Source organism: Diadema setosum, chromosome 16 (genome assembly GCF_964275005.1).
Source record: "Diadema setosum chromosome 16, eeDiaSeto1, whole genome shotgun sequence".
Lineage (NCBI taxonomy): Eukaryota > Metazoa > Echinodermata > Echinoidea > Diadematoida > Diadematidae > Diadema > Diadema setosum.
In genome coordinates, this window is record NC_092700.1 from 37,014,588 (window position 1) to 37,029,092 (window position 14,505).

General features: G+C 35.8%; 1 protein-coding gene across 1 annotated transcript in view; it reads right to left on the reverse strand.

Moving 5' to 3' along the window:
* The window catches only part of LOC140239873 (uncharacterized), a 137,580-nt gene that overhangs the window by 30,252 nt on the left and 92,823 nt on the right, over positions 1-14,505 (reverse strand). The window lies entirely within an intron of this gene.

Sequence of the window (14,505 nt, forward strand, 5' to 3'; positions counted from 1 at the left end):
CGATTTCATCTCCATTAGCTTTTGGGTGTTTGAAAATTTCCAAAAATATTTCTAAACTCCTCCCTTATAGGCTGCTATATTAGTTAAGTTTTAGTCAACTTTACAGGGAAAAATTCTTTACATGGAAGTTCTACACGGGAATTTTGCATTTTCAAAGTCGAGTGTCTTTTAAAACATAAAAACGTTAAATAAATAAGTTAAATACTCTTTTAGACTTCGGTCGTAAAGTAACGACCTGCTCTCTTAACGATTTAATATACGATGACTACCTTTGCAGAATTCAGGTAGACGTGATCCTCGCTCTGCTGATTAACTATGGCGTCGCCAGTTTTGTTGAGTGGACGTTCCGGCAAAGAGCAATGCACTTTGCGAGCATCGGTATTGACAGAGTGCAATGAGTGTGTATCTGATTTATTTGAATCTTCTTGACGCCCACGTTTCCTATTAATCAAAAAGAAGGATACGAGAAAAAGGTTCTGTGGAATACGTTGTGATATATCAAAACACTGTTACATGTGAGAACAACTTTAACTTTGACTTTAATTTCATAAATTTCTACAGTGAAACTCCGATACATAAAATCGCACAAAACTTATTTCTTTTTAATGTTTACTTACAAATATTGAACGACCGTTTAAATTCCATAGCCCTTCGCTTCGTTTGATAATTGTGTGTGCGGATAGTGCGGCGTTTGTATGGGACATCGGGACAGTGTTCGTCTTTTCGTTACAAATCAATGCTTGCAATAAATAATGTTTGCATTGTAAATAAGCATATATTATACATATAAATATGTACATACACATATGTGTACATGTATCTACACGGAAACACACACACACACACACACAAAGATACTAAAAGAATTGATTATTGTCACACTCACTTCTTCCACTGATAATAGCACAAAGCCATGGATAAAATGGCAAGCATCATGGCAACGAAACAGACAGGGGTTCCAATAATCAGTGCGATTAATTTTGTCTGCAGGCCTAAAGAAAGAGAAAAATGATAAATCAGATTGAACCTTCGTCATGAAATGAAACTGTGTTATCTGGAAACACGAGACCGCTAACTTTTGTTAAGTTTTTGCAAAGTACATATTGTAAAAACAAACAGACAAACATTGGATGTTCTTAGTTCTCGGTCAAGGCAAGCAATACAAGCCCTGCTTAGGTTTAGATGATTGACATAGTACAATTCATTGACCTTTTTTTTTTTTTTTTTTTTGCATTGAACTGACAGTGCTCAGAGATCAAAAGTCCAGATCAAATGTTACTGTTATTTAATCTAATTGCAATTTCCGGCCACAATTTTATAGCTCGGAATATCGACACGAAATAATATTGAGTGAGAAGATTTAGTATCATGAATGCAACATTAGTTGCCTGAAATGACAGTGGTGAAAGTTGAGGCCTGGAGTCACGCTCAAAGGTCACGAAAATCAAATTGAAATGCTATTTTCTAGCAATGAATTCTATTAAGTAAGTGCAACAGTAATGTTGCTTGTGGCTGGATAAAAGTCAGTTTATGCTAGAAATAAAGGATTATAATTTTCTACAAGTCCACACGTCTCCACACGGTCATATATCGGAAAGCAAAATGCTCCTCTTTGCCCATCTTATACAGTAAGGTGACGTATATCTACACTCCTGTTCTGTGTTTCTGGCTAAAGATTTTATCCCTCTAATATTGGCCGTAAACAGCATGTAAGATTTATGATTTAACTTTTTTACCACATTTCTACACTTCCACTTGTTGATGTTGTGAAAGGACGTCAGCACACACATCCACTGACATTGCTTTGATACGAACCTTGCCCTTCCAACAGGCGCATAAATACTTTGTAATCTATAATAGTGTGCACCTTGCAATACTCACATAAAGTGTTGCTTATATTTGTTGATGGTGTTGTGCTACTTCTGGCATAGTGACATTATCAAAATATGTAAATACTATAGTTCAGAAATGTAATTGGGGGCTTAGCAAGTAAGTGTCTTGGACACAATAGGCAAGATCTTAACATTATTATTTAAAGGTAATTGTATTTGAAGCCGGAAAAGCTCTCTCAAAAGAGGATTGATCCTTGAGTTTGTTTGTTTGGTTTTTTGTTGTTGTTTTTTTTGTTTTTTTTTTTGGCAGTAGATTACTATTAAGTCATAAAAAGAAACAAATTCAAATGGTTCTGCTTTGTTTTTGGTTTTTTCATAAAAAACCTACAAATGCACACACATGACTTGATAACTTTAGCTCATAGATTATAACACACTTAGTGTGCTCCTTGCAATATACTCACTTGAAGTGCCTTTTATATTTGTTGGTGGCGTTGTGCCGATTCTGGCAGAGTGACACTCATTATCTGTAACAGAACCACACAAATACTTCGATTGTACCAAATGAACTATAGTACAACAAGAAGCTGACAGATTTCTCTGACAAAGTGTTCAAATCTGATACACTTATCAAATGCATCATGTAGATTAGCTCTCTCACCTGCAGCAAAAGGATACGTCCCTCTGATAGTTTGACCGTGGATAACATCAGCATATATTGTACACCCACTTTTTGGTTTGGTACTTTGATATGGACATTAAAAAGCAGTTAAAGCGTTATAAAAGGACGACCACTTGCAAACAGTATAATGATGCGTGCTCATTTTAGGTGCACACTCCATTATGATATAACGAATCCGGACCAAGAATAGTATAGGCTTATCTTACAGAGGCACCGCCTTGGTTTTAGCGTATGCGTGGGAAGAAGGGCATGCGAGCGGGGGGGGGGGGGGCTTTTTGTAATCTTTTTCATTTATTATTCTTTTTTCGTAGTAAGCCTATTTTGACAGTTATCTGGCACTTGTAGAATAAGTGAAACCATGTCCTGAAAGAAATGAAATTAGTCTTTGTTGCGCCTCATTTTTATTTATTCATTCATCTATGTGTTCATTTATGTATTTGTTTATTTATTTATTTGATTTCATTTGATTTGATTTATTGGTTTCTGTATCATCATTGTACATATACACATTCATGTACAAACATAAATGTAAGTTGTTCGCAGAGTATTTTCTTGTTCATTGCCTGTGTACAATGTACAGCAAAAGTACAACAAAACATACAACAATGAATAATACAGAGGGGCTACAGCATAAGCGTAGCTTGATTTCCGTGCAGCCCCCGTAGCATAACATGATATCATAATATACATCGGAAGGAGAATAGGAGGGATTTATTTGTTTATTTACTTATTTTACCTTTATTTTACATTCATTCATTCATTTCTTTATTCATTCATTCATTTATTCATTCACTTTCTGATTTCCAGAAGGTTGAAGTAAAACGATTCTTTTTCTTTTTCTATTTATGGAGGAGAGGGATGGGCATTGGATTCGCGGTGCCAGCCGTCAGGTGGTAGAATCATCGACACCAAGCAGCACGATATCTGTTCTTCACGTAATCAGTGTGATCTTACTGTCTCTTACTAAACTATCACCTATAAACTTAAAAAGGGGGCTGATTCTTTTATTATTCATAATGACATACTGTAAGATGACTTTGTAAAACAGACCGTTTCGTGCACTATCGACTGCCTGGCAAGACGGGACTGACGAGTTCCAAACCGGGAAGTAAGTCGACCATCCGGGTAGTCTCACACACAAAAGGTTCGCGCTGCTGATACGGAAGAAACTCTGACTACAGGGGAGAGTCATGTCGGATCCAATGTCAGAATCCCAATAACCATTACACACGGGACCAGGATGCTTCCAAAATCCGACAGACACTGTCGGAAAAAAAGAGAAAAGTTGAAATTTGAATGTATTATTATTTTTATACAAAACACTACATCTTGTTAATATGATAATTTTTGATATTCTCTACTGTTTTCGTATATTATTTTATATTATTCTATTTTTCATTTTCTAACATGCTATGTTTATTTTCTTTTTTGTAAAATAATTTTACCACAAAAAGATATATAAAAACAGTACTAAGAAAAGATTTTGTATCGTCACCTAAAAATCATTTACTTCCGCTGTCGCCGTCATTTCTGACGTAACCCTCATGACAATAATCCAGACCTCCTTTTTATGTCCAAGCTTTGTGATACGATCGTCCAAGTGAACATTGACCCTATACCCGTGTGATCACTATGCTCGACCGATAGGCCTATCATAACTGAAAGAATTACCTGCCAACTTAAACCCATAAGTAGCAACTGTTGGGATTTGTCAATGCAATACACACACATGTATTGTAATTCGGCTTTTCCGACCACGTTTAAGTTTCTTATCAGCCGTATTAGCGGCGATGGTTTGCTTATACAGTTATTATAATCATAATGTTCTTTGAAGGACTAAGAAATGCAGGACTGTATCTCAGAAGTAAGTGATAAAGCAATAGGGTAACACAGTCTGAAAACCAGTGCGAATATGACGTGTTATCAACATGATCATAAACTAATAATGCTAATTAAAGAGAATAATGAGAATAGGACAATTTCTTGATGACATTGGTCAAATGTTTTTGATACTCACGGTTATACAAACAGTGAACTTCCTGGCCTGGTTTTGCCTCGATTTGAGGTGTCCAAGAATGAGTGTAACTCAAGCTGGAAATAAAGTGGGCATACTCCTCTGATTGATAACATATGCAGTTCTTTTCATTAACAATAGCGATGTCATGATTTCCATTTTGCCCTCTACATGTAGACACACACTCTTCATCAGAATGAACGTTAAAACAGGAAACATCCAAATCCTGAAAAGTACGACGATCGCCTGCGTAGCATCCGAGAAATCCAGGTTCTGCAAAAATACAAAATGACATACTAGATAATATCTGCAAGCGATCTCTTTGTATGAATGGTCACTAATCAACTTCATAAATTCCCGATAGTTTAAGTGGTATAAATCACCAGTAACTTTCAGACGTACTATAGATAAGTTACTTTTTACCACCATTAGCATCTACACATAACATGTTAATCCATGAAGATTTAAGCTACGAACGGACTAATCAAGTCTTAATGAAGGAGAAGCTTTGCAACATTATTACCAAAGGGAAGAGGAGGATGAGAGTATGTAAGAAAATCATCAGACACAAATCTTGAATTCAAATCAACTATATTTGTATATAAATTGCAGTCCCTCTAATCCTGGCGATAAAACTCGTCATTGCAGTTTTAAATCGAAATTCTCTGTTGTATGTATGTTGTAGAATTAAATTTGTTCGCTCTGTTCAGCTATGAAGAATGTGTTAATCTGTCAAACGGAGAGTAGATTTGTTCGGCGCGTCAACTGCTTCATCATGATAAAACTTGTTCGCCTTTTAATTGGAAATTATAACGTTAAAGAGGATGGCTAGTAACCGATTAGTGGGAATCAGTGGGAATGCTGAGGGATGATTGTTCCAATCCTTGTGGAATTCATTTAAGAGTACATTATATCTTAAGAGTACATATTATCTACTGCTGTGTGAAAATTATTTCCTTCAGAACGGTCTCATATTCAAATAATATGCAGATTAATGCCCCGTTACTGACCAGGCACGCTAACCTGGAAACATTAAACTGCACATTACTTGAATATGAGACCATTCTGAAGCAAATAATTTTCACACAATAATAGATATATAATGTACTCTTAAATGAATCCCACAAAAATTGGAACAATCATCCCCCAGCATTCCCACAGATTCCCACTGATCAGTTACTAGCCATCCCCTTTAAAGAGAAGCGATCAGATGGATAAACCGAGCTTGAAATAAAAAAAAAAAAACCTCTCCACTTCAACCGTATAGTACACGAAGTCTTACAAAAACCATTGGAAAACATTATATAGTCGCATGAGCTATTGCGTTTAAATTTGTTTTGTTGGAGATTTAACTACAAAAAATACTCATAGCAAACAAAAAGAGAGAATATCTTATACAATCTGTGAAAGAGAGTAATCTATTCTATTATATTTACCGTCAAATAGACCCGATTTTATTTTGCAATGGCAAGTGTCTTTATTGATTATGTTTATAGTGTGATTATATTGTCTGGGAAAAGTCCACAGTATCCTTGTTTCGTTGTAAATGAGTATATAAAAGATACATTCGACACCTTAGAAGATTATTTTTTTTCCACTTCATTTCCCAAACTATTTCACGCAAACGGTAAACAATTCAATCAGATAAATATCAATATAGAGATAAAGTATTCGGTTTTGTCGTTTACATGAAGTCAAGCGTCTTAAAGGTTAGGCATTGATACAAACAGTATGCCATTTCAAAACAACGCACAAGGGGTGCGTTTTATACACTTTATACAGCCGAAACAAAAAAATCTTGTGCGATCCCTCCTTCTATTTTGGTATGTATTAGTGTGTCATTAGTCACCCAACTCTCCTTCTTCCATTAAAAGTATTTTGTATTGGCTTTGAAGTCTACTATTTTATCACAGAAATGTGGCTACATGGTACATACAAACCAGTAACTTCCTGAAAAATGAATGAATAAAGGAATATAATTCACATCCCTTACACTCTTCTTTTTCCATCTTACCTCGGCACCTGATTCTCACAGCGCTGTTCGAGTTACACTCATTGTCCTTAGGTACACGTAGGCAATCTTTTAAACTTGCACTCCGACATTGATAACCTGAAGTATGATAAACATTTCTTCATATCACTGTAAAATTGGCATAGAAGAATCGGGGATATAGGGAAAAGAACACAAGAACACATTGCACTGATCGCTGTCAAGACTTAACTCGAGAGTGTCCAACCTTGTTGTTAAAAAGTGTGCAATTCTATTTCGGTGCATTTAAGAGGTTTTTAAGATAATCATCTGTTATTCCGTTTTCCATCTGCATTCAAGATATGGAGTGAAAATATCAGTGATATATTCAGTGCATTATTAGTGCATACCTAACACTGCAGTTACCTTTATCAATGAAAAATCGTTGATTTGGAATAGGTTGAGCCAAATAATCTTTTACCGCTGGGAAGCCGAGCTCTCTGCAGACTAAATCAGCAGCTCTGAGGTTAAAGTTATCATAACACACCAATCTGTCTGAGTCCAGGACCACCAAGCCATCCATGGGAGAGGGTCCGCCAACCAGCTTTACCGATGGTATTTCTTGAAAATAAAAGAGTATATATCCGTAAGGATTTGACAATCTTTTCTTAAGAATTAGTAATATTTTATATTATTAACTTTTTACCTTATGCTAACCTTTATTTGCCAGAGAACTAATACTGTTAGTTTTAAAATAGACGTGAGCAGTGTTGATATGTAACAGTAGTGGTTTAGTTTTTGAACATAACATTTTGTTTTGTTTTATGGCTTTTTATACTTAAATGTTTATTTCAAAAGGTAGATTATGATATCATTATCAATACTTTTACCCTTAATTACTTTTTCCTTTCGACTGTACAGGTTTATATTTAATGTTGTGTTTGGGTCTGAATTTTGAAGAAGGATTAATACTGATGATTCCGTTACTATAATCCCGAATGACCGGCAATATGGCTCCCAAGATGGGAAAATGAACTATTCGGGCTAGTATTATTCGTTTGACCTGTGAGTGTAAATTGTGTGACATGTTGGCGTAGATGCTAAAACTTGTTTCGCAGGCCTATTTTCAGGAAACTTGTCTTATCATGATTATAACATCATCAGAAATGGCTGCAACTATGATCATCAAGGATCATACATTTACCATGCTTTAAAACAAATATTTGATAAAGATATTTTCAACAAGTCCCTTAGGTGGGAAAAGGGTTTTATCCCCTCCAACTCCCTTCCTTGCTCAGTTGCTTCTCCTTTACGAAGATATTCTTGGTGTTATGCCCCCACCTCCCCTTCCCCATTCTGAAAACAGATGGACACCTCTCCTGTCACATAAAATTGATATAAATTATAAAGTTATGGAAGTTTACAATCAGTTATCTGTTCTAAGTTATTATATTTAAGGGCAAGAATTCCTTTTTAAATTGTGTATTTTGGCGTTAGTTGGTATAATGCTGTTCTAGATTTAAATCAATCAATGTACTGTTATAATGAGTGCTATTGTTTGAATAATAATTTCTCTTTCTTGTTACAAGTGAGGCAACAAAGCTCTCTTGTTACATGAGCAAATGTTCACTCTGAATGAGTTTTCACTCATTGTTCTTCCTGATTTGAGAAAGTGAACAAAAAGTAGATGACCTAAAAGAAGCGAGAAATGGGTAGGTGTGCATGTAATCCAAATCGGCGAGGTCTCCACTTTTTCTCACGACGGAAATGCACTGCTCTTTCTCCATATTCCAAAAATGAAGCAACCCCTTATAAAAAGAGGAAAAAATCCTGTGTACGCCTACGAAAGGTTGAATAATATCTATGATTTTAGTACTCGCATGTAATAGAAACATAAATATGACAATGAATATTACTAAAAACTACAAGACCGTGTATTTTTTTCGCAAAAAGACACTAGAGTTTCCTGTATAGGTAGAATTCGAGGAATCAAAGATTGGTCAGGTTCTAATAAAAGCACACCTGTGCTACAATTTCGTGTTATATCCTCAGTAAAGTCATGTTCAATTCTGCTAGTATTTCTCAGTAAAAATAAGAAAATGTAAGATTGATAAGAAATAGTTTTATACGTGCTGTTCATGAAAAAGCGTGGAAATAGTGTGTTAACAACAATAGATACTTACTAGTATTTTTTACAAGCCCATGTATATTGTTATGGATACATGTGCATTGTATTATCATTTCTGGGCACTTGATTGTTCCACGGAGGAATATGTAAATAAAGAGTTCGACAAGATGACCGAGATCGACCAAACACCTTGTTTGAGAGTCCGGGTATTTTTGGTGGTTTATGATGGTTCGTTAGGCCAAGTTAACCTCCCGTAACAAATTGGGGGCACAAAATAATACTTACCCTCGTAACACGTTGCGTTTATCTTCAAATTTACTCTATCTCTATCGTATGTACCATTTGCACGCACTTTCGTCACATGTGTCAGTGATAAAACGGAGACTGTTTTATCCACAGGCCCAGTTATAAATGTTCTGTTGGATATCACATCCTGAATATGAAATCTCGTCCATGTATCCTTGATAGACTGAACTTCAATGAGAAATCGCCGTCCTGGAGGGGCCTGTATAACCCAGCTATTGTTGGCGATGTATTCTCTATCACACCATATGTCGAGGGTTAGTGGCCTCCCCGGGCATTCGAGAGTATAATCTGCAAGCACAATGAATAAAAGATTGACATTACGGAACAATCATATTTGAACAGCGTCTTATCATTTACATTCATTGTGTAAGAGAGAAATTATTGTATTGTCTTATACTGTATAAGAAAGTTTACAGTCTGTACCAATGTCCGGGGCTAGTGCATTAAACAAATGTCCCCCAGTTGATTCGAGTGTCAAACTATTAAGATAAAGCGTTAAAAGCAATGTTAGAAATACAAGGTGCAATATTATGTGATTTCTTTTTTCTCACAATAATGCATGCATCACCTTTAAAAAAAAAAGACTTGAGAAGAAAGAAATATCTGCGAGAACATTCTTAAACAAATTACCCCAACCATCATCACCACCACCACCACTAAAAAAAAAATAAAATAAAAAAATAAAGAAAAGATACGTACATGTCGTGTTGCTTTTCGTGGTTGAGGAAGTGAGCAACGGCTGGTAGAGAGAGAAACAGGCAATCAAAAACACCAAGGGAGACATTTTTTAATCTTTGTTTAATGACGAAAAATAAATTCCATATCAGTCCCTCTTTAGCCGTGTAATTAAAGAGTGACTCCAACTCGATGAAAGATATCTCTACACAAATTAATTCACTTCCAAGTGTAAAATGTGAAAGTATAATACGGTTGGAATGTTTTTCAAAGTGAAGACTTCCAATCCGCTGTGGGCAAGTTTAACAATTATCCGTGCTAAAACAACGTCACTGTTGGTGTTATTGGAGATGGCTGAGATTGCGTGCGCATCTATGCATGGCAACCCATACATCTGCCATACGCTATTGTGTTCAACTCTCTACTTGCTGGTAAGCATTCAAAACCCAATTGCCATTTTACGTGAGCGCACATGCTGATCAATCAACATAGACAGTCTCATCTTACCGGGTACCCATTTATACTCCCGGATTGAGAGCGATAACGTGGACAAAGTGCCTTGCTGAAGTGAAAAACACATTGACCTGCTCCTTCCCATGGACTATAGCATAACTTTTATGAAATGTCTTTTGGTAATCGAATCTGTAACTTGGAAGTTATGGGGAAAGAGCTGTTTTTGTCAATAAATTTATCTTTATATCTAAAGTCCCTCTTCCTTGAAAATTCTCTGCTGAATTCTTACAACTTCTCGACAGTTTAATGAGAATTATGCAGTTCAGTCCAGTCTTATCATTTATCAAATTATGAACACGGAATGATGCTTCACGTTCTAACTCTCCAGGGATTATGTCATTCGATCCTTTGCTTCTTTACTGGTTTTGTGTTGCATATTTGTTCTTGTTTTTTTTTCCTGTTTTTCATGATTACCTTTTCTATTTCATCTTTCTTGTTATTTCCTTTACAACTATATGAAAATCTAAAACAAAACTGATTATCATGCTTATATCTCTTCGTGAGAATTTTCAAGAAACATTGTCATGTACAGTACTTCGGCTTCTTCCAGTTACTTTCGATTTATTGGACAACATGTGATCAGTATTTGTCGAAGACATTAACTTTAATTGTTCACGTTCATGACGTTTTTTTCTCACGACAATCCTCACGACTGACAGATTGTTACTGTGTTTCAGTTTTGATATGAAATCCAAATTGATGTTTGTGAATTATTCAAACCTTGAGAGGCTTTAAGGAAGCAATGTGTGTGGAAGGCTGATTCACCTTTATTTATAGGGATGATAATGTTAATAGTATTGGTTGGAATGAGGATTCAGCTTTTAACTTTTTGCCATACTTAAAAACCAGTTTGTCTCCCTCTACAGATGAAATTTGTGAGATCGCAACTGCTGATCATTACATGGCGTAATGAACAGATTAAAATATTATCTTCCTTCATCTGCATTATTAACTCTTTATTCTTGTTTGATACTACCTTATTTAAACTACGGGATCCTTGCTTGGGGTAATACATATCAGATATTACTTGATAAACTTTTTTTATTGCAAAAGAAAGCGCTCAGAATTGTTTTTAACCTAAATACTCCAGAACATACAGATCCTTTGTTTTTTGACCATAAAATACTAAAAATAGAAGATTTGTATGTATGTTTCAACTTGGCCAGTTCATGTTTAATTATAACAGCAACTTTTTACCCAAAATATTTCACGACTCATTTCATCGAAACAGTCATGTACATAACTATCCTACGCGACGATCCGACGAATTCCATCTTCCATTAATGAGAACCGCACATGCCCAAAATACATTTCTTTATACCGGACCCAGACTTTGGAATAATCTAGATAATAGCTTAAAAGATTCCCCCAAATTACTCACATTTAAATACAAATTCAGAAAACACTTACTATCTATTTATAATTCTAGATAGTTTAAATTGCTTTAATTTATGCTTGAGGTTTCACCTGTCCTGATGTCGCAGCACTTGGCGTGTTCTGTATACAGACCTCTCTTCTCTCTTCTTTCCTCTTCCTTTACTGTCTTTTGTTCTTCGTAGACGTGTATTGTTATTGTCTTCTCTCTTCTCGGTACTGTCTCGCGTCTTATATGTGTGTGGGTAACTGAATGTCTGTACGAGTGTGTCGTCCTTGTCATATTTTCCCGGTACACGCAGTTCAATGAACACTGTCTGGGCATTAGCATTGATACTCTATTCTTATTTCTTATAAATGCCGAAGCCAGCGTATCTCAAAATAACTATATTTTTACAAATGACTTAAGTAATTTATATCTAATACAATAGCTGTAAAGAAAACCTTGAATAATATATTGTTTACTCATTATTTATTCAGCGATCCACGTCACACAAGCTTTGCTTTTTAGTGGATCGCTATTTTCCATAATTGAAGTTATTTTCCGAACGCTCACGAGGTATACATGCATTGTCCCTCGTAATTATTGTACATATGTTGTTGTATATAATTTATTTTGTATACTACATGAATCTTTTGTAAACGTTTGGACAATATCATTTCATGACATGTATACTTTGTATTATGTATGTTTTGATTTTCGTTGATTGGAAATAAACTATGATTGAATTGAATTGAATTGAATTTAACAAACATGTCACTGCCGGCAACCGGGGATAGCCTGATGGTAGTGTCGCTGCCCGGAAAACAGTAGATTACAGGTTCGAGACCCGTGTGTGTGTGTTTTTTTTTTTTTGACATGTTTGTTTAATCATAGATCAGAAGTTGAGATTTTACAAAATAACTTCATTTTTGAGGGACACAAATTGAAGAAAATTCACACATCAACCTTCACCCATCTGCTTAATATTCTCGTTTTTACTTAGAAACCACTTAGGAAATGTTACAGAGTATATAATTCTAAGAGAAACTCAAAATGTACTTGATGAAAATTGGTATTGAAATGGCTTGGTATCCAAAAACAGGGTAAAACAAAAGCAATCCTTGGTGGAGGTGGATCACACCTCTCATTAGGATCGCTTTGTTTTTAGGCTATCTCAGATAATTCAAAACCAATTTTCATCAAATAAACTTTGAAATCCTTTCAGAATTATAGTATGCCCTTTCATATATTTCATAAAAGGTTTCTCATTATCTCACCAGAAAAACTGGAAAACCTGCATCTCAACAAAAGGTACATTATCCCTTTAACAGGCTTTTGAACATCCACCGGATTTAATCAGTTGCTAGACGTTGCTATATATGGTATAGGTTAGTGCGTTTTTTTTTTTATGATTTCACCAGCATACCTCAGAATTTAATTGCTTACTGCCTTTACCAAAGAAGAGTTATTCCCATTCATAGTGAATCAATACCTGATTTCTATCCGAAATGGAAATATTAAAGGCAGGGAAAGGCCGTTTTAGATTTATATGTTACAGCGCAGAGGGGATTTATAAGCCAAAGTATACCATCGGCGATGCATTGTTTCACCATAGTAAGTGGTGGAAGTTGAGTGTATTCTGTGTACAAGCCCCGGTCACACATCACTCCACGTCCAAATCACGTACAAAAAGTTATGAAAATCTGGTGGACGTGGTCGTAAGTGGTAATTTTTTTTTTTTTTTTTTATCAATTTTGATTTGGCCGTGGTTTGTACGGGGTATGGCCGTTGGCGGGTGTTCCACTGCTGAAGCACTACCTAAGCACGGCTAACCACGTCCAGCCACGTGTGTGTACGCGGAAAATCCATTTGTCAGCGATAAGCCGCTAATCACACGTTATTTCCCGTGATACCAACGCGTAACACGCGTCACATGACCGTGCTCTGGCCGTAACAGACCGCTAAAATTGCACGTCTTTACCGCGTCTCCCAAAGTTTTAATCACTGCCGGAACATGGATTATCACGTGTTTTTCACGTGTGTTGCACGTCTTTACCACGTTTGCCACCCGTGGTCGTCCGCGGAATAAAATTTTGAGCAGTTCAAAACTTTTTACCGCGTCCGATTTTTCCCCGCGTCCTGCCGCGTCTATAAATCGACCTGATTAGCTCGTCTTAAAATAGACATCAACGCAAACAACATCGTCTGCTTCACGGGAGACCATTCTTTGACGTGTTTTGGCCGTGACTGAGCCGTAAAGCGCTGTGTGACCGGGGTTTGTGCATGGGCTGCGTGTATTCAATACACGAGCTGCCTGTGGGTGGTTCGCCGTTAAAGTGTTATGGTCCTTGTGACAAAGTCCACATGTGAATGTAATGCTTTCTATTTTTTGTATTGTTTCGATTTTTATCTTAGGATTATTTCAGCATGTACAAGATTAAATATCATTTAAAAAGATTAAGGAAGGTCCTTTATATTGGTGTACTAGTCAACATGATGTATACAGTGTCGTTAAATCAACCGATTTTTATCATAATAAAGAATATAGTATAGAAAAAATATGACATTTTCATTTTAACTTTCGAATTCTATACCGTTCTTCTGTTGCCAAGAAATGAAGACAACTATCAAAAGTTGCAAGAGTTATTTTGTTATGGTGTACAACAAAAAAGGAGAAAAAATATAGATACATCACTTATTTATAAGCAAACTAATGTCATTAGCACCCTAAAATGTAACACGACATGTGCGGGATATGGCAGCGGAATGTGGCACTTAGCAATTTGGCTGTATTAATGAAGTCTTGAATTGTACGAATATGAAGACGTGAATGATTTGTGTCAAGTCACTGAAATCATGCCAGCTAGAACAACGATGTATTTTTGGTTAAGAAAATCATTTAGATCATCAACTCTCTCTATATTCATGATATAAATATATATATATATATATATATATATATATATAGCATGATAATCCAGGTTCTTTCAGAATCTAGCCTTTACCAAGCAAAACTTTCTGGGTTTCTG